We start from the raw sequence: 21,975 nt of genomic DNA, 5'->3' as shown, positions 1-21,975 counted from the left end.
GTCCTTTCAAGGAAGGGGTGCTAAGACTAGGGGTCCTGTGAGCACTGAACTGCAGCCAATGACTCTCTCTAGAGCCTCTGACCAGCTACAGGGATGGTGTCCAGTCCATGGTAGTGATGAGGGGCAGTGGCTAAGACCAAAGTCCTCAATTAGGCTATTTGGGTTATGAGCCAAGGGGAATAGGACTGCATGTCACACAGGGTGTCGCCAGGCCCCCGCTCTGGTCCCACTCTGGTCCCACTCCCCACATAAGAATGCAGGATATGGTGAGGCCTAAAAGGAAAACCCACGGAGCCATAGGTAGGGGAGTCATACCACTATATTCTTGCTGGAGGCTGGGTGAGACACAGGAAACAGGAGCCACATGATCCGCAACCCTGACTCCGCCACTTGCTAGCTCAGCCACCATCTTCTTGCTAGCCCCCATTTTCTAAGAGAGTAGCCATGGCACTTATATTACTGGCCAGTGGCTCACTGGTTACAGCTGACAGCCAACTAGCCACAGCTGATGGCCATCCAATCACAGTTGATGGCCATTTACTACCTGAGCCAGCACCTTTCCATGTGAGGCCGAGAACCTGGAAACTGCTCTCTGGGGCTCTGTCCACACAGTCCATCCCATCTTTTTTCTCCTCTAGCTCCTCATCCTCCTGAGAAAACCCATCTGGAGCTGGTTTCCTCTTGGCCCAGAAAGGGTGTAGGTAGGTGGTAGGGTCCTGAGCTTTGTAGGAGGGCTGGGGGCCTGACCTGTCCTTGCCCAGGCTCACATCATCTGAGGTGGAGGCAGAACATCTGGGGAGTGATGCTGATAACAGGCTCCAAAGCTGTTGCCATAGCGCCCACTGGTCAGAGCCCCTGCCTTGGGTAGATCCCAGAGACATAGAAGGGGAGGGGAGCAGGGAATCAGGGAGAGGGGCCTATTGGGAAGTCCCCTTTCTGTCCCCCAGAGTTCTGCTTAAGGAGCTTCTTGTTTTGGAAGGTTTGTTCTGAAACCAGATCTTTACCTGGGTCTGGGTGAGGCTGAGCTGCTCGGCCAGCTGGGCCCTCTCCGCAGCTCCAGGTACTGCGTGTGCTGGAAATGCTGGTTTAGATGCAGCTGAGAGCTCCAGTAGATGGCCCCTGGTTTGTGCAGCTTTTTGGTTAGGGACTGCAGATGCCGTCCCGAGGGCTCTGGGGACAGCGGGAACTCCTCCGGGTCTGTCACCTGCTGACGCTGAGAGGGCTAAGAGATTGCCATGGGTTGTTGGCAAGGCAGGTAGGCATCTCCGGGGGTTGCTGGCACGGTATAGGGCAGGAGGTGACCATACGGCCCAGAGTAGGACAAATTGGAGGCTGCTGGGTTGTCGGGAACAGGCCTAGAGGGTAGGTCGGCATTACCTGTGGGACGGGGTGTGTGTGTGATAGACTGGATTATTTTTAAAAGGAGGTTTTGGTAGACTTTATCTCCCTAACATTGTTTAAGAGCAGTTGCCTAAATGTGGTGAACAACATGCTGGCACACAGTGAGCACTCCACATTGCTAAGTGCATTTACCTGGTCACCGGGCCTCACTATAGAGTCCATATGGATAACCTGAAATGATCTTCAGTGTGTATTTTGCATGAGAATGAATTCTGAGTTATGAAAATGTCTCTTCTAATTTATCACTAAACAAACTCATAACAATACATTTACTTTGTAAATTTTCACATATGTGTTAATCTTATTTGAGCATTTTAACTGCCTCGTGAATACTTTATGAGTTTTGACCTATGAAAATAGCGATTATATGAGATCCAAACTAAAAGGTGAGGAAATTGGAGAGGTTAAGATAGGCAAGAGAGAGTTATTGGTAGAGTTTAATGACTCCTATAATTATGTCTCCAGCCTAGATTACTCCAAGGGACTGCAGACCCATCATCTTTTCTTCATCATTTAGTATTTCAAATTTAACATGCTCTAATCAAAAGTCATAGAGTGGCTAAATGGATTAGAAAAATAAGTATATGCTGCCTATAAAAGACTCAATTTAGCTTTAAAGACAAATACAGAGAAAGTAAAAGGATGGAAAAAGATACTCCATGCAAATGGAAACCAAAAGAAAGCAGGGGAAGATACACTTATATCATACAAAATAGGCTTTAAGCCAAAAAGCATGATAGCAGATAAATAAGGTCATTATATAACGATAAAGGGGTCAATCCAATATAGGATATAACATTTGTAAAGATACACTCAACATAAAAGCACCTAATTATATATGGTAAATATTAACAGACCTGAAGAGAGAACTAGATAGCCATACATTAATACCAGAGGACTTCAATATCCTGCTATCAGCAAAGATCATCCAGACAACAATAACAAAAACCAATAAGGAAATACAGGACTTAAACTATATGCTGTGTCAGATGGACTTAACATATATATATATATATATATATATATATATATATATATATATATATACACACACACACACACACACACACAGAACATTCCATTAAAAAGCAACAGAATATACATTCTTCTCAAACATGCATAGAACATTATCTAGGATAAATGGTATGTTAGGCTACAAAATAAGTTTTAATAAATTTAAGAAGATTGAAATTATATCAAGCATCTTTTCCAACCACAATAATATGAAACCAGAAATCAATTACAAGAAAAATACTGGAAAATTCACAAATATGTGGAGATTACACAACATGCTCCTGAACATTAAAGGGGTCAAAGAAGAAATTAAAAGAGAAATAAAAGATACTTTGAAATAAATGAAAATGGAAATACAATATACCCTAACTTAAGGGATATAGCAAAAGCTGTTCTAAGATGGAAGTTCATAGCTATAAAAACCTACATTAGGAAAGAAGAAAAATGTCAAGTAAAAAACCCAACTTTGTAACTCAAGGAAATAGAAAAACAAGAGCAAACTGAGCCCAAAGTTAGTAGAAGAAAGGAAATAAATATCTGAGTAGAAATAGACTTAAAAGTCAACAGAAAAGATCAATGAAATAAAAAGCTATTTTTTAAAAGATAAAGTTGACAAACCTTTAACTAGCCTCACTAAGAAAGAGAGAGAACTCAAATTAATAAAATTAGAAATGAAAGAGGATACACTACAACTGTTGCCATAGAAATACAAAGGATCATAAGAGACTACTGTGAACAATTTTACACCAATAAATTGGGCAACCTAGAAGAAATGGATAAATTCCTAGTAGCATACCAACTACCAAGACTGAATCATGAGGAAATAGAAAATCTGAACAGAACAATCCCTAGTCAGCTTATGTAACCAGTAATCAAAAAGCTCCCAACAAAAGTCCAGGACCATTCACTTCACAGGTATATTCTACTAATCATTTAAAGAAGAATTAATCCTTTTCAATCTCTTCCAAAAAAACAGAAGAGGAGAGAACAATTCCACTTATTTTATGAGGCCTGTATTACCCAGGTACCAAAGCCAAGCAAGGACACTACAAGAAAATTACTGGTCAGTATCACTACTGAACATATAGCTGCAAAAATCCTCAATCACATACTAGCAAACTGAATTTAACATTACTTTAAAATAAATCTGATTTGATCATACACCATGATCAAGTGGGATTTTTTCCTGGGATGCAAGGATGGTTCAGTATCCACAAATCAAGGTGGTACACCACATAAGAACCATATGATCATCTCAATTGATGCAGAAATATCATGTTGCAAAATTCAATATCCATTTATGATGAAAACTTGCAACAAACTGGGTCTAGAGGGAACATACCTCAACATAAATAAGGCCCAAATAAGACAAGATCACACCTAATATACTCAATGGTGAAAAGCTGGAAGCATTTCTTCTAAGATCAGAAACAAGACAAGGATGCCCATGCCACTTTAATATGGTACTGGAAGTCCTAGCTAGAGAAATTAGGCAAGAAAAAATGTCATTGAAATTGGAAAGTAAGAAGTAAAATGTCTTTACTTGCAGATGACATGATATAATATATAGAAAACCCTAAAGATTCCACCAATAAACTGTTAGAACTAATCAAATCTGAAAAATTTTCAGAATTCAGAATCAATATACAAAAATCAGTGTGCTATACTTTCTTCACTTATACACTGGTAGGTGAAATAGGTCCTCTAGACAAAGACAAATACTGTATGATCTCGCTTACATATGAAATAAAAAACCTGAATTTAATAGAGAACAGATTGGTGGTTGCCAGAGGGGTTTGAGGGTGTGGGAAATGGGTAAAGGAGGTCAAAAGTGGTCAAAAGGTACAAACTTCATGTTATAAGACTAATAAGTCCAATGCACAGCATGGTGGGCATAGTTAACAATACTGTACTTATGAAAGTTGATTGAGAGTAAATCTTAAAAGTTCTCATCTCAAGAAAAATCTAACTGCGACGTGATGAATGTTAATTAGACATTGCGATGATCATTTCTCAGTATATGTACATACGTAAACCCTATGTTGTACACCTTAAACTAGTACAATGTTAATATGCCAATTATATCACAATAAAACTGGGGGAAAATATCATGGTAAAAACTGAACTTCAAATTCTCCACAAAGTCCTCTTTTACCATCTTTCCCATCTCAGCAAATGGCAACTTTATCTTTCCAAGAGTTCAGGCTACAAAACTATGGCCATCTTTGACTCTTTTTTTTCTTCACACTCATGTTTAGCCATCAGTAAATCTGTCAGCTCTACTTTTGAATTATAAATAAATAATACCACTTCTTTCCATGCTGTACAAGCTACCATCTTCCTTATCCTAGATTATGATAGTAGCTTCCTAACTGGTTACCCTGTGTTCACCACTGCTTGTTGAGAGTATTCTTTTCATACAGAATGACCTTTTAAATATCTAACTTTGATTATATCACTTTCATGCTAAAAATGCTCTGGTCAACATCATTAAAAATCCTACAAAACCCTAGGTCCCATACCCCCAATAGCCTTTTTGATTTTATCTTCTCAAAAACATTTCTGCCTCAAGGCTTTCACATATTTAGTTTTTTTTCTACTTGTAATTCTCTTCTTTAATATTTTAAAAATTCCAATTGTAAATACTTCACATATTTCTAATTGTAAATGCTTCTCTAAGAGATCACTTAAAAAGTAATCATAATATCAATATCACACCTAAAAAGTAAACTATAATTTCATAATGTCATCTGATATCCAAAGTTTACATTTCCCTAGTTTTCACAATATAAAAGAAAATTTTTGTTCAAATTAGTATCCAAGGGAAGTCCACACATTGCATTTGCTTAATGTCTCTTAAGACACGTTTAATCTTTAAGAGTTCTCTCTCTCACCACTTTTTAAAAGTTCTTTGTGTCTTAAAAAAAAAAAGAAAAAAAAAAGACTGGGTCTTTTGTGGTATAGAATTTCCCGCATTCTAGATAGACATAACATGTTTATCTCCTTTTTATTCCCCCAACCTTGTTGTTAGAGTAGACCTGGAGGCTAGATCAGATTCAAATTTGATTTTTTTCCCCACAAATATTTTACAGGTGGATCTCTATATTGCTTATTGCATTACTTTAGGGTGGTTATAATGTTTGTCTCTCTTTTTGTGATGTTTTTTAGTAGATTCACATATTGACTTAATTCAATTTAGCCACTAGAGGTCAGGACTTTATTTTTAAAATAAGTACTTCATAAAGGATCTAGACTCAAGTTTTGTAAAACAGTGAAAAAAGTCTATATTAATGAACTGCCATTATTTGTAATTTCTGGATAAAGTTTTTTGACTCTTAAATACAAATGTTGTTTGCTTTAAAAAGTTAAATATTGGTTGCTTTAAAAAGTTAAATATTGTGTTTGCAACATAATTTTTCCATTTTTAACCATTATCACTGTGCTAAAATTATGTTTCCTGTACTCTATAAGTTTGTCAGTTTATATGCTCCTCTAACTATACACAATACTCTGGATGGTAAAACAGGAAAGATAGGACAGTAGCAGGAATACCGGTGAAACAGAACGTGGGAAAAAGGACTGGTAGCAGAGAGGAGGAAGTAAGGTAAATTTCCATCTCTGTGGCTGCAGTGGGAGCCTGAAGCTGTGCTTCTGCCCTGGGACTGTTGTCGGGAAGGTTTCCCAGTGCGCTCTCTAGATCTTTGTATGAAACACGCCTTGCTATTGGCTGGGCAGCCTTGTGAGTCTAAAGTTTTTCGATTTAATCATTTTAAGAGTTTTGATCAGGGATGCTGATGTGTTTTTTTTTTTTTTTGTATTCTTCACAAGTAGGAAAAACTTAACTCAGTAAATTACTGGCTAAAAGCCTTATGTCAAAACAATAGATGAGTATGATTATAACAATACATTTTTTGAATTGTGTCTTTTCTTCAGTTACAATTCTACAGAGGTGCAAGAATATGGACCACACCCAGATAATCCAGGTTTAGATTCTGACACCACTTTACTATGGTATCTTGTAACATGACCACTTTGAGCTTCTGTTTATCTCTGTGTGAAGTGGGACCAATAAGACCTGGAACTTCCAAGGTGGTTGCAAGAATTGGGTTTCCTTCTTGTCTTATTAGTTGCTTCTACTTACTCTCCCTTGCTGGATCTTCTGCATAGTCCCAACCTCATTTCTTTTTATTGCTAAACAGTATTCCATTGTATGGATATGTCACATTTTATTTATTCATCAGTTCATGGACATTTGGTTTGTTTCCACTTTTTAACTGTATTGATTAATGCTGTTATAAACATCCGTGTACAAGTTTTAGTGTGCATATCTTTTCATTTATCTTGGGTATTTACCCAGGAGTCGACTTAGTAAGTCATGTGGGAACTCTATATTTAACATTTTGAGGAAGTGCCAGACTGTTTTTCAAAGTGACTGTGTCATTTTACATTCCCACCAGTGTATGAGGGGGATCTAATTTCTCTAAATCCTTGTCAACACTTATGGGTGTTTGTCGTCTTGATTACAGCTATCCTAGTGGATGTGCAGTGGTATCTCCTTGTAGTTTTAATGTGCATTTCCCTAATGGCTGATGATGCTGAGCATATTATTGTGTGTTTATGGGCCATTCTATGTCTTCTTTGAAGAAATGTTCTTCCAGATTTTTGTCCGTCTTTTATTTAGATTATTTTTGTATTGTTGAATTGTAAGAGTAATTTATATATTCTGGATACTAGTCCTTCATCAGATACGATATGTAAATACTTTTACCAATTTTGTTGGTTGCCTTTTCATTTTCTTGATAGAGTAATTTGAAGTACAAAAATTTTAATTTTGATGATATTGAATTCATCTATTTTTTCTTGTGTTCCTTGAGCTTTTGGTGTTATATCAAAGAAACCACCATCTAATGTAAGGTCACAAAGATTTTCACATTTTTTTTCTTCTAAGAATTTTATCATTGGAGCCTCTAGTTTCTCTATTTTGACTTGGAAACTGTTGATACGATCTTTATATTTAGAGGAACTATCACCCCAACTCTCTACCACTGGTGTGTGGCTAAATGTTTAACAACCAACTTTCTGAAAAAATGTGAAATCGATGTGTATGTAAGTTATTATAAAGTTTAGTATTTAAAAGGAAGTGCAGTATGCACTTAATAAAATATGCAATACTTTGTCTTGTAATTTCACATACCAATTGATTATCACAGAATGTTTTCATTGATTTTTTTTGGGGGGGGGCAAATTCTTATATCCATTACTGACCTATATTTGCAATTCAACAATAATTTGACAAACTGAGTTACATCTCAATCCATTAACTCTTTCTCAATAAATTTATTATCTGATATGTGATCTACTGTTAAATGATATCTCACCTGAACAAATTTATATTTATTAAATATTTTTCAACTTTAGCACCAAATCAATTCCTGATTTGTAGTGTTTGCCAGTTTTCATGATGGAAATACTCTCACCATGATTGATTTCAAGTTATCAACATGACATCACTGAACACAGAGTTGGGAAGAGATGCGCAGTAGCACGTCATTATATAGTATTTACACCATATAATTACAATAGAAATTAATAATCTCAAAAGCAAAGTAATAGAAAAATGTAATCATATATTTAGGAACTGATGAGTTTTAAATATTACTTTTGTTTTAACATAATTTAGTGAATTGCAAGTTCATATAGTGTAATTTTTAATAGAGGTTATGTTTAACGTCTGGCATATAAAATTTCTGAAAATTTAGCAGTAAACTCTCAAAAGCCTATAAAAATTAATTCCAGCACACCACTGATTTCCTCCAATTGCTCCAAATACATCATGCACATTTTGATCACAAGTGATGTTGAGTAGATTTTTGGAAATGATGTTATGTGTTTCAGTGTGACATCGTCTATGTTTTGGAGCCCTAGTGTGGATACCTCTACAAAAAAGAGTTCCAAAATTTCTTTGAAGGGTGGACTAGACGCTGGCATCGGTGCATAGCTTCCCAAGGGGAGTCCTTTGATGGTGACCATAGTGATATTCAGCAATGAGCTATGTAGCACTTTTTCTGGGATGGGTTTGTGAACTTAATTGTCTGATGTCCTGCGTACCAGAAATTGTATTGTAGACGTAAGAATGAAAAGTGGGGCTTCTGTCTTGAAGGATTAACTACGATATAATTCTGTATTTTGTAGAATGGATCTATTCACATGGTAATGTGAACAAAGAATATGACATTTGCCTTGGAAAGTTTGGGAAAGTCTTTGTGCTCATGAGAACCAGGAATGTGAGTGTCCTAAGAAACCTGGGAACTCATCGGTCATGCATTTAAAAAAAATACATTAAGTTTATCAAGGAAAAGGTTGGGGAGATTTGCTCTTAGGCAAAAAGATTCCCTTAAGCTTATACAGGGATTTATGCAGGTTTGTATTCTGCCAATGGCAAGACAGAAATTCCATACACACGCAAGAAAACCTTTGCTATTATTTAATAGGGTTCCTGAAAATGTTGAAGAGAAAGGATTATAAAGAGTAAACTAAAGTGAGACGTAAAATAGCCTGTGAGGGGTACTTAGAGTGATTAATAGATAAACATTCTGGTGTGTTTATGTTTGGATTGGGGAATATTTTAAGCCCCTGGATTTTAGTTAATCCTTTTCCTCAAAGCTGTAGTGTTCTCCATATTTGTATAGCAGCCCAAGGAAGCCAACAAAGATAGATTGCCAGCCTGAGGCTAAATCAGGTTTCTTGTTTTGTTTTGTTTTTTTGTCAGATTTACAGAATTAAAGTTGTCTGTATTGGGATTTAAGCAATATACCTTTTTACTTTAATTGTTCCACACAGAAAACGTTAATAGGAACTTGGGAAACTTAAACTGAAAGTGATAAAATATTCCATGTTGAGTTTTGTAAAAAGAAAGGCATTAAGATGGTGAGTAAAGAGAACCTTATAGGAGTGCAGCCTATTGACTGTTGGAATGGGTATTAAAAGAGATTGTGGAATTTTCTTGTTTAAGAGCTTTAAGTTTACGATATTGATCCCTTTAAGATAACATTTTAGAACAACCTCTGGCTTTGTGCACTAATGTACTTTCTATGACCCAACTCAGTCACTATTTTCACTAAGAAGCCTTTCCTTAGCCACCCACACAGATTTGACTATTTCTTCCTTTGTATCCTCATGTCACATTATCATAACACCTATAAAATTTTAGGACAATTCTTTGTGTACCTATCTTTACTAGATTATATTTCTCTGAGGGCAGATGCTCTCTTATTTATCAGTTGTAATTCAAGTTTCCAGTTGAGTGGTGGCAAAAAATGGACGATACCTCTTCCATTCTAGCTAAATTGGTTATCTCATTGTTCTAGGAACTGACCATAAACATTCCAAATTCTTGTGTTTATGCCATTTCCCTTATTTTAGAATGCACTCTTCTGTGTAAGTCTTACCATATTCTTCCAAATCCAGCACAAAACTCCCTTTAAATAGCCCCCAGGAGATTAAAGGCTTAAGCAACCATTCTTTCCTTGGAAATTCTAAAACTTTACTAACAGATTTGGTGGATTTTAAAAACATGCATGTCCCAGTTTGTGAATATCTAAACCACAGGGGTCATACCTTATCCATCTTCATGCCCTAATGCCTCGCATGGTGGTCTATTCAAAGTAGCTGGTCAATTATAAGCAATACTTAGTAATGAGGGAGGTGAGAAAATAGCTAATTGGATCACTTATGGAACTTTCTGTTTTATTTCTAACACTGATGTTAAATCTAGTTTCTAACCAGCTGGTAAGGGGGGAGGGGGGTGGTAGATGAGGGTAAAGGGGATCAAATATATGGTGATGGAAGGAGAACTGACTCTGGGTGGTGAGCACACAATGGGATTTATAGATGATGTAATACAGAATTGTACACCTGAAATCTATGTAACTTTACTAATAATTGTCACCCCAATAAACTTTAATTTAAAAAATATCTAGTTTCTAAAATCTGCACACAATGAAGAAACGGATCAACATTTCCAATATTATAAAATAATGGTACAGGTCCTAGGCCTCATTCAGAACCTTTGGGGCCAGATTGTTTGGAATTTAGAATGCTTCCTCTTCATGGTGTTAACACTACTTATTAATAGTTCACAATAAGTAGGCAAACAAAGACTATAAATGTCCTCATGTTAGTTCAGATCAGGTTTGAGTTAATAAAAGGAACCTTGATAATCTGAACTGCATAGACTGTGATGTAAAATTATTTTCCTGATGATTAATCTGCAAGTCATTTTGTTGACCTTGTAAATCGGTCATAGTCTGAAGTTTAGCTTTTGTAGCTCACTTAGTATTCTTCTGAGTTTCAAGTGGAAGATGTCATGTTAATATAAATGTCATAAGAAGACTATAAATCAGGGTCTCAATATTCTGTTAATAACCATTTTTAGATTTTGACTGACTCATACATATAGGATAATTTACGTATTTAGCCATTTTTTGGTGAAAATTCTGACAAGAGTTTTTGAGACACGCTGTTCAAAATAACTACTTGTTTAGACAGAGTAAGCTTGAAAGGCAATAAACATCTAAATGTGGAAAAAACCTTTTAGTTGATGGACTTCCTCAGGAGCACATTGCTGCTTTTCTATTTTTTAAGTGTTTAAAGAGGATTTGGAAATTAACTGCATTTCTATTGGACCTGGACTCTATGCAGCATCTTTTATTCCTACTTTGTACTCTTTGTGGCTAGAGTTTAATTATATTTTCTAATCTGACATTCATGGGTTTAACTGAGCAATCTCACTTGGCATGTATTTAGGTTAGTTTATTCACAGAAATGAAGTCACTGTCATATGGAAGCATTTAATGTACTACTTAGCTAATAAATTGGAACAATGAAACCTAGAAAGCATTTTTATCAAGTGAAAATATCATACCACACAGTTTTCTCCCTTTTACTCTTATAATAAAATTGTTCCTAGGAATTGTGCTATAGTACAAAATCTGCTTTTTCAAACATGACTATCTTTAAAAAAAAAACAGAAAACTTTGACAGGGTGTATCTCACAGAGGATAGTCATGTAACCAGACTTTTTTTTTTTTTCAATTACAGTTGACATTCAATATTATTTTATATTAGTATTCAGTGTATAGCATAGTGGTTAGATATTTATATAATTTACAAACTGATTCCCCCCTGTACCTCCAATTATTTAAGTACCCACCTGGCACTACACATAGTTATTACAATATTATTGACCATAGTCCCTATGCTGTACTTTACATCCCCTTGACTATTTCATAACTACCAGTTTGTATTTCTTAATCGCTTCACTTTTTTCACCCAACCCCCAAGCACCCTCCCATCGGGCAACCATCAGTTTTGTTCTCTGTATCTGTGATCTGTTTTGTTAGTTCATTTATTTTGTTCAATAGATTTCACATATAAGTGAGTTTATATGGTATTTGCTTTTCTCTGCCTGACTTATTTCACTTTGCATAATATCTTCCACGTCCATCTATGTTGTTGCAAATGGTAAGATTTCATTCTTTTTTATGGCCCAGTAATATTACATTGTATATATGTACCATATTTTTATCCAGTTGTCTGTTGATGGATACTTAGGTAGCTTGCATATCTTGACTGCTGTAAATAATGTTGCAATGAATATAGTGTTTTGGATTTCTTTGGATAAATACCCAGAAGTGAAATTTCTGGGCCATAAGGTAGTTCTATTTTTAATTTTTTGAGGATCTTCCATACTGTTTTCCATAGTGGCTGCGCCAATTTGCAGTTCCACCAACAGTGCACAAGGGTTCCCTTTTCTCCACATCCTTCCCAACACTTGTTTGTTGATTTACTGATGATGGCCATTCTGGCAGGATTGAGGTGATATCTCATTGTGGTTTTAATTTGCATGTCTCTGATGATTAGTGATGTTGAGCATCTCTTCATATGTTTATTGGCCATCTGTATGTTCTCTTTGGAGAAATGTCTATTCAGGTCCTCTGCCCATTTGTTAATTGGGCTGTTTTGTTTTTTTGTTTTTTTGGTGTTGAGTTATATGAGTTCCTTATAATTTGGATATTAAGTCCTTATCTGATGTATCATTGGTGAATACCGCCTCCCATTCAGTAGGATGTCTGTTCATTTTTTTGATGCTTTCCTTTGCTGTGCAAAATCTTTTCAGTTTAATGTAGTTCCACTTGTTTATTTTTTCTTTTTTTCCCCTTGCCTGACGAGATAGAGCAGAAAAATTATTACTAAGGGTAATGTCATAGAGTTTGCTGCCTATGTTTTCTTCTAGGAGTTTTGTGGTTTTGGGTCTTACCCTTATGTCTTTAATTCATTTTGAGTTTGTTCTTGTACATGGTGGAAGAAGGTGGTCTAGTTTCATTTTTCTGCATGTATCTGTCCAGTTTTCCCAACAGCATTTATTCAATAAATTGTCTTTACCCCACTGTATAGTCTTACCGCCTTTGTCATAGATTAATTCACCTTGTAGGTATAGGTTTATTTCCAGGCTCTATTCTGTTCCACTGATCTACCGTGTTTCCCCCAAAATAAGACCTAACCAGAAAATAAGTCCTAGCATGATTTTTCAGGATGCTCATAATATAAAATAAGCCCTATTATATTTCCCCAAAAGTAAGACAGGGTCTTATATTAATTTTTGCTCCAAAAGATGCATTAAGGCTTATTTTATATTACAAGCATCGTGAAAAATCATGCTAGTGCTTATTTTCCTGTTAAGTTTTATTTTTGGGGAAACACGGTATGTATCTGTTTTTATGCCAGTACCATGTTGTTTTGATTACTATAGCCTTGTAATTTAGTTGGATATCAAGTAGTGTGATACCTCCAACTTTGTTCTTTTTTCTCAAGATTGCGGTGGCTAGTTAGGGTCTTTTGTGTTTCCATATAAATTTTAGGATTATTTGTTCTAGTTCTGTGAAAAATGCCATTGCTATTTTGATAAGGATTGCAGGGAATCTATAGATTGCTTTGGGTAGTATGGACATTTTAATGATGTTAACTCTTCCGATCCATGAGCACAGTATATGCTTCCATTTGTTAGTATGTTCTTTAATTTTATTCTTCAATATCTTATAATTTTCTGAGTACAGGTTTTTACCTCCTCAATTAAATTTATTTCTAGGTTTTTTTTTGTTGCAACTGTAAATGGGGTTGTTTTCTTAATTTCTCTTTCTGATAATTCATTATTGGTGTATAAAAATGCAACTGATTTCTGAATATTAATTTTGTATCCTGCTACTTTACTGAATTCATTTATCAGTTGCAATAGTTTTTTGGTGGAATCTTTAGGGTTCTCTCTGTATAGTATCATGTCATCTGCAAGTAATGACAGTTTTACTTCTTCCTTTCTAATTTGGATGCCTTTTATTTCTTTTCCTGGTGTGATTGCTGCTGGTAGGATTTCCAATACTATGTTAAGTAAAAGTAGTACAAATGGAAAACCTTGTCTTGTTACTGATCTTAAGGAAAAAGCTTTTCACCATTGAGTATGATGTTAGCTGTGGGTTTGTCTTATCTGGCCTTTATTATGTTTAGGTATGTTCTTTTTATTTCCATTTTGCTGAGAGTTTTTATCATAAATGGACACTGGATTTTGTCAAATGTTTTTTCTGCATCTATTGATATGTTCATATAATTTTTATTTTTCATTTTATTTATGTGGTGTACCACATTAATTGATTTGCAGATGTCGAACCAACCTTGCATCCCTGGAATAAATCCCGCTTGATTTTAATGTAATGCTGAATTCAGTTTGCTAATATTTTGTTGAGAATGTATGTGTCTATGTTCATCAGGAATATCAGCCTATAGTTTTTGTTTTTTTAATGTCTTTGTCTCACTTTAGAATCAGGGTAAGGATGGCCTTGTAAAATGAGGTCAGGAGCTTTCCATCTTCTTGAATTTTTTGGAATAGCTTGAAAAGACAGATGTTAATTCTTCTTTGAATGTTTGGTAAAATTCACTTGTGAAGCCATCTGATCCAGGACTTTTGTTTGTTGGGAATCTTTTGATTACTGATTCAATTTTGTTAGTAATAATCAGTTTGTTCAGATTTTCTGTTTCTTCTTGATTCAGTCTTGGAAGATATATTTCTAGGAATTTATCCATTTCTTCCAGATTGTCCAATTTGTTGGAATATAATTATTCATAGTGTTTTTCATATAATCCTTTGTATTTCTGTGGTGTCAGTTGTCATTCCTCCTCTTTCATTTCTGATTTTATTTATTTGGGTCCTTTTTCTCTTTATTTTTATGATGAGTCTTGTTAAAGTTTTATCAGCTTTGTTTATCTTTTCTACGAACCAGCTCTTGTTTTTTTTATATTTTTTTACATTATATTTTTAGATTCTGTTTCATTTATTTCCTCTCTGTCTTTATTATTTCCTTCCATCTACTCACTTTGAGATTGTTTGCTGTTTCTTTTCTGGTTCAAATGTATGGTTAGATTGTTTATTTGAAATTTTTCTTGTTTCTAGAGGTAGGCCTGTATTGCTATGATTTTCTTTTAGGGCTGCTTTGGCTGTGTCCCACAGATTTTGGATCATTGTGTTTTTGTTTTCAATTATCTCAAAGGTATCTTTTGATTTCTTATTTGATCTCTTTGTTAATCCACTTATTGTTTAGTAGCATGTTATTTTGTTTCCATGTGTTTTTTAGGTTTGTTTATTTGTTTGTTTTTGGTAATTGATTTCTAGTTTCATAACATTGTGGTCAGAGAAGATGCTTGATATGATTTCAGTCATCTTGAATTTATTGAGACTTGTTTTGTAGCCTAACATATGGTCTGTCTTGAAAAATGTTTCATGTGTACTTGAAAAGAATGTATATTCTGCTGCTTTGGGATGAAATGCTCTAAATATATTAATTAAATCCATCTGGTCTAGTGTGTCATTTAAGGTTGCTGTTTCCTTGTTGATTTTCTCTCTGGAAGATATGTCCATTGGTGTCAACGGGGTGTTAAATTCCCCTACTATGACTGTATTACTCTCAATCTCTCCCTTTATGTCGATTAATATTTGCTATATGTATTTAGGTGCTCCTATGTTGGTTGCATAAATTTTTAAAAAGATTATATTCTTTTATTGGGTTGGTCCCTTTATCATTATTAAATGTCCTACTTTATGTTTTATTATAGCCATTGTTTTAAAGTCTGTTTTGTCTGGTATAAGTACTGCTATACCAGTTTTCCTTTCGTTTCCATTTGAATGAAATATCTTTCTCCATCCCTTACTTTCAGTCTCTGTGTGTTTTGATCTAAAGTGGGTCTTTGATAGACAGCATATGACTATGTACAGGTCTTCTTTTCTTATCCATTCAGCTACCCTATTTCTTTTAATTGGAGCTAGAAGGAGGTTAAAAATCCAAGATGAAAATGTTGATGGGTTTGGTTTCTCCAGAGAACTTTGTCTTTGACTTGCAAATGGCTGTCTTCTCATTATGTCCTCAATTGGCCTTTTTTCTGTTCATCTCCCCTGGAGTCTCTTCCTCTTCCTATGAGGACACCAATACAATGGATTAGTGTCCCACCCTTATCATCTAATTAACCTTAATGTACCTCTTTAAAGGCCCTATCTCCAAATACAAGCACATTGGGAGTTAAGGCTTCAATATATAAATTTTGGTGGGGGATACAATTCAATTCTCTCTCTCTCTCTCTCTCTCTCTCTCTCTATATATATATATATATATATATATATATATATGTATGTATATGTACACATATATATACATACATATATTATATATACATATATTTATTTACACATAGTATATATATTTATATATATAACATATCGATACATATATATCCATATCTACACATAGTAATAGTACACATATATGTACTATGAGTATGAATTTTTATACCCACACCCTAATATATATGTGTGTGTGTGTGTGTGTGTGTGTGTGTGTGTGTGTGTATGAAGTCATTTTGAAAATAATACTATGGTTACCTTTTTGTTTTGGACAGAAAAATCTAAATGGGTAGTAGGAAACATTTTATTCAACCTCATACTATCAGATTATTTTGTTTTAGCTGTTAAAACAACTTCGTTACTCTATAGCAGATAGTAATAATTTACTCATTCAGAATAATACCTGGAGAGGTCTTTCTGTGGTCACCATGCTTTTGAGACCTGCTTTAACCCTCTTTTCCATGGATTAAGGAGTTCATAAGGCCAAGGGGACATGTGGGTAACTGTGACCCTGGAATTCCTTGCCCAAATGTTCTTGAGCCTGCCTCTGGGGCCTCTTTCGGTCTCTTCCCAGTCTCCATCCTCCTGAGTGTGGTTTGCCCTGCTAGTGTGCACACACCTGGGCCCAGGGGTACCTGAGGGCAGTTGTTGCCTGAGGAGAAGCGTTCTGGCTTTCCCCTAACTGCCAATATTCTAGTGAGGAACTGGAAGGAGTCCTAGGTCATTATAAGACTGTATAAATAGATAATAAATACAATAGATAAAATAATAAATGGTCCATTTAATAGTTTATTGACTTGGTTTTATATCTTTTAAATATTTGGACCTGTGGTGTTGACAAAAACTCTTCTTGACCACACTTTAGGCTCCTCAGCCTTCTTCTTGTGCCCCAGTCCTTGCTGGGCCTGCATAGCCCAGTTTTAGCAAGAATCTTATTAAGTCAGTTTATGGAAAATCTCCCACCCTTTATATATGATAATGCTGGCCTCCCTTCAGCAAGAATCAGGTTAAGTTGTTTGAGCAAGAATTCCCCTACCCTTGAAGTCTCTCTCCTCTTAGTAATTTTCCATCTGCTGATCTCCTTATTCTGGTTTTTGGCTATAAATGCCTGCTTACCCAACTTGTACTCAGAATTGAGCTCAGTTACATACTGAAGTCTCTTTACCCCAATTGTAATAGTTTTTGAGTAAAATCCATCTTTACCACCTTGACCAGAGTCTCGCTTTGGTTCTCTTTGCCAATATAAGAGACTTCATTTATATACCTTTCCAGATTCCACAAATATTAGAGGTGGGCCTTTTTATTCAGAATTTGTTATTTGTGAGTCACAATGAGAAGTGTCATTTATCATTTGATCCACACAATAGCCATTTGGCAGGTCCTATTACTGTCATCAGTTTACAGACAATGAAACTGGGACATAGAGAGGTTAAGTAACTTTATCAAAGGTCCCCAGCTCAAAAGAGGCAGAGCTAGGCCTGGAATGGCGCTCTTAGCCACTGTACCCCACTATAGGGCTATTAAAATGGCAGTCATGATTCTCATTTATTTTGAAGGAATAAAACATAGACTCATTAACCACAAATAGTGGGGTTGTCTGGAAATAATAATCATTTGGGAATCTGCAACACATTGTTCAGACTCCAAGATTTACCTTTTAAGACATGAGACTAATTATAAAAACTGCATCATCTGGTAATTAGTTCTGCCTTAAGTGGTATTACTGCACAATGGAAAGGGTGGGTAATCTTGCGCAGATGGGTTTCCTCAAATAAAGGAGCAAAGGAGTTGAAGGAATCTACTAGAAACCTAAAAAGAAGTAGCTTCCTATCATTTATCAAGGAGTGTTAATAGGTACAGAGAAGCTGGCCTTTTTCTAGTCTTTAGATGGGGTGACAGTGCTCAAGAATTCCGTCAACATACACATATTTTCACTCGTATTTAGAATGTACATTACTTGCAGGCAGGATCCACAGTGTTACTGAGAGTTAGAATAAATCTTTACTCACATAAATGCTAGAATTGTCATCTAAACAGTGTTCTTCCATAGCTCCTTTTTCAAGTTTGGCGCTGGTAGAAACTTTATAGATCTACAGGCAACGCTAGGTTGGCTTGCTTCTTTGCTCATCACATTTATGTTTGTTCCTAACAAGATTAGATTGGTTTTTAATTTGAAAAATGACATTGCCTTTTTTTTTTTTTTTTTTTTTGGCTTTTCACATGACCACGAATATCCCAAGCTCCTGATGATTTGTAAACCTCAAGATACAACAGCTGAAATGCATTAGTTCAATAATAAATAGAGGGAACAATTTGATATTATCAAATACCAATTATGCAAATATCTCACACTGGACAGTGGTCTTAATAGTTGCAGTTTTTCTGCCATAACTGGTTTCCCAATGTACTTCAAGAGATTTTTTTTGCATGTGATTTTAAAATTCCAAATTATTTCCAGGACAGTTCAGTATCTTTAAGATTTTTCTGTTTGTTATTTACCATGCTTTAGCTTTCACAGTACTGATGAATAGTTACCTAAACAAAACATGGAGGAAATCTTGAATCGTAGATGGAATCAGCAGTGGAAGTATCTGTGCTATCTTAATCCTCTACAAAAGGGAGAAGTATTTAGGATGGCTGAAGGGCAAAGGAGACCATCAGAGGACCCCTTGGAAGTACATTAAAACCACATAGCTTTAAAGGAAGAGTCAGCAGAATTGACTGCTCTCCGTTAGGCACACTGTACCTTTTCCCGTTAGGCGTCTCTCCTTAGGCATCCACATCTCACAGGCATCTCAAACTTAACATGTGCAAATTGAACTCTTGCCCTGCCCCAAACAGGCCCATCTCAGTTTATTGTAACTTCCTCCAAACATCAAAAAGTTCTCTTTGCCCTCTCTCTCTCTCTCTCTGTCTCTCAAAGATTTTATTGTGGAAGGGGACCTGTATGTTTTTCCAGGACTTTATTGAGGAACAGTGTCTTTTTCCCAGGACCCATCAGCTACAAGTCAAGTTGTTGTCCTTCAATCTTAGTTGTGGAGGGCACAGCTTGTTGCGTCCTGCACGACAAAAGTTGTGGGAAGCAAGGAGGGTGGCTCAGGGTTAAGAAATACAGTAGCCAAGAATAGAGTGCAAGTGGGGCAAAGGGACTCCAGCCTCAAGGACTGAGACCCAAATAGGACCAACACATAGCTTTTATTGATTAACAAATGAGGAAGTAAAGCTTGTTAATCTCAAGATCTGTGAATCTCACACATTATACTAGGAAACTGGTTCAAACCACTCACCCTTGCCTGCAAGCAGACGGAACCATAAGTCTCAGGATGAATGTACCTCCCCAAGGGACAAAACCTTTATGCATATGAATAGATGGAGAACTGATGTTATCATATCATTGAATCTCTTCTTCCCAAACAGGATGTGGCAAGGAATGTAGCCACAGAGGCAGAAGCTCTCCTTAGCCGGGGAAGATGGGGGTCTGTGCCCATCTTTATCAACCCCATGAGTTCTCCAGTTGGCCCCCATGTGACTGTGCCTGGCTTATGTTGTTCCTTCCTTGAGGAATCTTACCCGTCATTGACTAACCAGCCATCCTTTGGGGCCAAACAGGGAGACATAAGGTGTAAGCACAAAGGTGAAGCAAAGTCCCTGAAAGGATCCATCTCACAGACTCTCCTTTCTTTAGGGGCAGGTACGAGGGGACAGACAGGTAGGCTGCTGAGTGGCAACAGCAGCTCAGCTCTAAGTCCAGTTGCCGTTTTCAGTTTAGTTGTGGGGGCTGCAGTCCACCATCCCATGCTGGAGTAGAACCTGCAACCTTATTGTTAAGAGCACGCACTCTAACCAACTGAGCCATCCCGCTGCCCATCAGCAGCTCAGCGGCAGCTCAGCTCAATCTTAGTTGCTGGGGGTGCAGCTAACTGGCCCGTGTGGGAATCAAACTGGCAACCCTGTTGCTCAGATCTTGTGCTCTAACCAACTGAGCCATCCGACAGCCCTTCTCTCTTTTTTTTTACATATAGAAAAAACCCCTGTTGGCTCCCCCTTTCAAATATACCCAGAATCCAATAACTTCTTGTCCTTTCATAGTGTGATCTTAACCTTGATCACCTGAGTACTTAAGATTATTGTGGTAGAGACCAAATTGGGTTTTCTGCTTCCAACCTTCTCACCCTTCTTTCAGTCTCCTTTCCAGAGAAGTCCGAGCGATTCATTGAAACCTGAGTCAGGTCATGCCACTCCTCTGCCTAAAACCCTGTAATAGTTTTTCATCGCATTCGCAATGAAGTCTCCTCTGCTGCTCCTCCAGGTCTCTCACCTCATCTTCTACTGCTTCATCCTCCAGCTTCACTGGCCCTCTTGCCATATCTCAGATACTCTTGGTGTGTCGCTGCTTCAGAGCTTTTGCACTTGTTGAATGGTCTTTCAACTCCATGTCTTTGCTCAAATAGCATTTTCTAAATGAGGGATTCTCTGATTACTCTGTTTGAATTTGTAACTGCTTACAATACTCCTGTGTTATTTTTCACCAAAACAATTACCATCTTCTAAGTAACTTTATTTACTTATTTATTTTATTTATTTGCCCCTTCTAGGGTATAGATTCCATAACAGTAGGAGTTTTCATCTATTTGTTCATGAATACAACCTACTAGCGACTAGAACATTATTTGGCATGTCATAGGTGCTTAATAAAGAAATGTTGAATGAATAAAAGAAGGTATAAGTTAACTGCTGAAACATAACTGTGGCCTTTTCTCTTCACTATTTATTTCTGGAACTATTTCCCCAAGTATAGAGAACTACAGTTCTGGCCAGATAGGTGTCTATGTATCAGAACATGTCTAAAGTTAAATGTTAGTAAGGGTAGAGGAAATTTGTTGTGTTTGAATTGATAAATTTTTCTGTGTTGTAGTACTTCTCTTTTTCTGTAACAGGGATAACTGAAATTGACCATATGGGATTTTAGAGGTAAAGATGAAATTTATAGGTAAAATTACTCTTATTTAGATTTTTAAAAATATTTTTATTAAAATATAGCTAACATGCAACATTATATTAGTTTCAGGAGTACACCATACTTATTCAACATTTATATACCTAAAGAAGTAATCACCATAATAAATCCAGCAACCATTTGATACTGTAACACGCTGTCACAATGACATCACATCCCCATGACTTATTTTTTATACCTGGAAATTTGAACCTTTTATTCCCCTTCACATTTTCTCCCCCTCTTTAATTTTTCAATTAAGTTGTCATTCAATATTTTATATTAATTTCAGATGTACAGAATAACAGTAAACATTTATATAATTTGTGATCCCCCTAACTAGTCTAGTACCCACCTGACAGTATACACATTTATTCCCATATTATTGGCTATATTCACTATGCTGTACTTTACATCACCGAGACTATTTTGTAACTATCAATTTGTACTTCTTAATCCCTTCCCCTTTTTCACCCACCTCCCCAACCTCCCTCCATCTGACAAAAATCAAAATATTCTCTGTATCTGTGAGTTTGTTTCTGTTTTGTTTGTTTGTTCATTTCATTCTTTAGATTCCACATAGAAGCAAAATCACATTGCATCTGTCTTTCTCTGTCTGACATACTCCACTCAGCAAAATACTCCCCAGATCCATCCATGCCACCACAGATAGCAAGAATCCATTTTCTTCCATGGCCAAGCAATATTCCATTGTACATATGTACCACCTCCTCTATCCATTCATCCATTGATGGACACCTAGGCTGTGTCCACAACTTGGTCATGGTAAACAATGCTGCAATGAACATATGCATGCACATGTCCCCTCAAAGCAGCATTTTGG

The 21,975-nt window shown here is 36.3% G+C and overlaps 1 pseudogene; it reads right to left on the bottom strand.

Annotated features, from left to right (window-relative positions):
- Positions 1–763: 763 nt before the first annotated feature.
- LOC109449809 (homeobox protein DLX-4) lies at positions 764–20,501 on the bottom strand (annotated as a pseudogene).
- Positions 20,502–21,975: the final 1,474 nt, after the last annotated feature.

The sequence above is a fragment of the Rhinolophus sinicus genome, linkage group LG04 (genome assembly GCF_036562045.2).
Source record: "Rhinolophus sinicus isolate RSC01 linkage group LG04, ASM3656204v1, whole genome shotgun sequence".
In the NCBI taxonomy this organism is placed as follows: Eukaryota; Metazoa; Chordata; class Mammalia; order Chiroptera; family Rhinolophidae; genus Rhinolophus; species Rhinolophus sinicus.
Note: the sequence above shows the minus strand (reverse complement) of the source record. Positions and strands in the feature narration are given on the sequence as shown.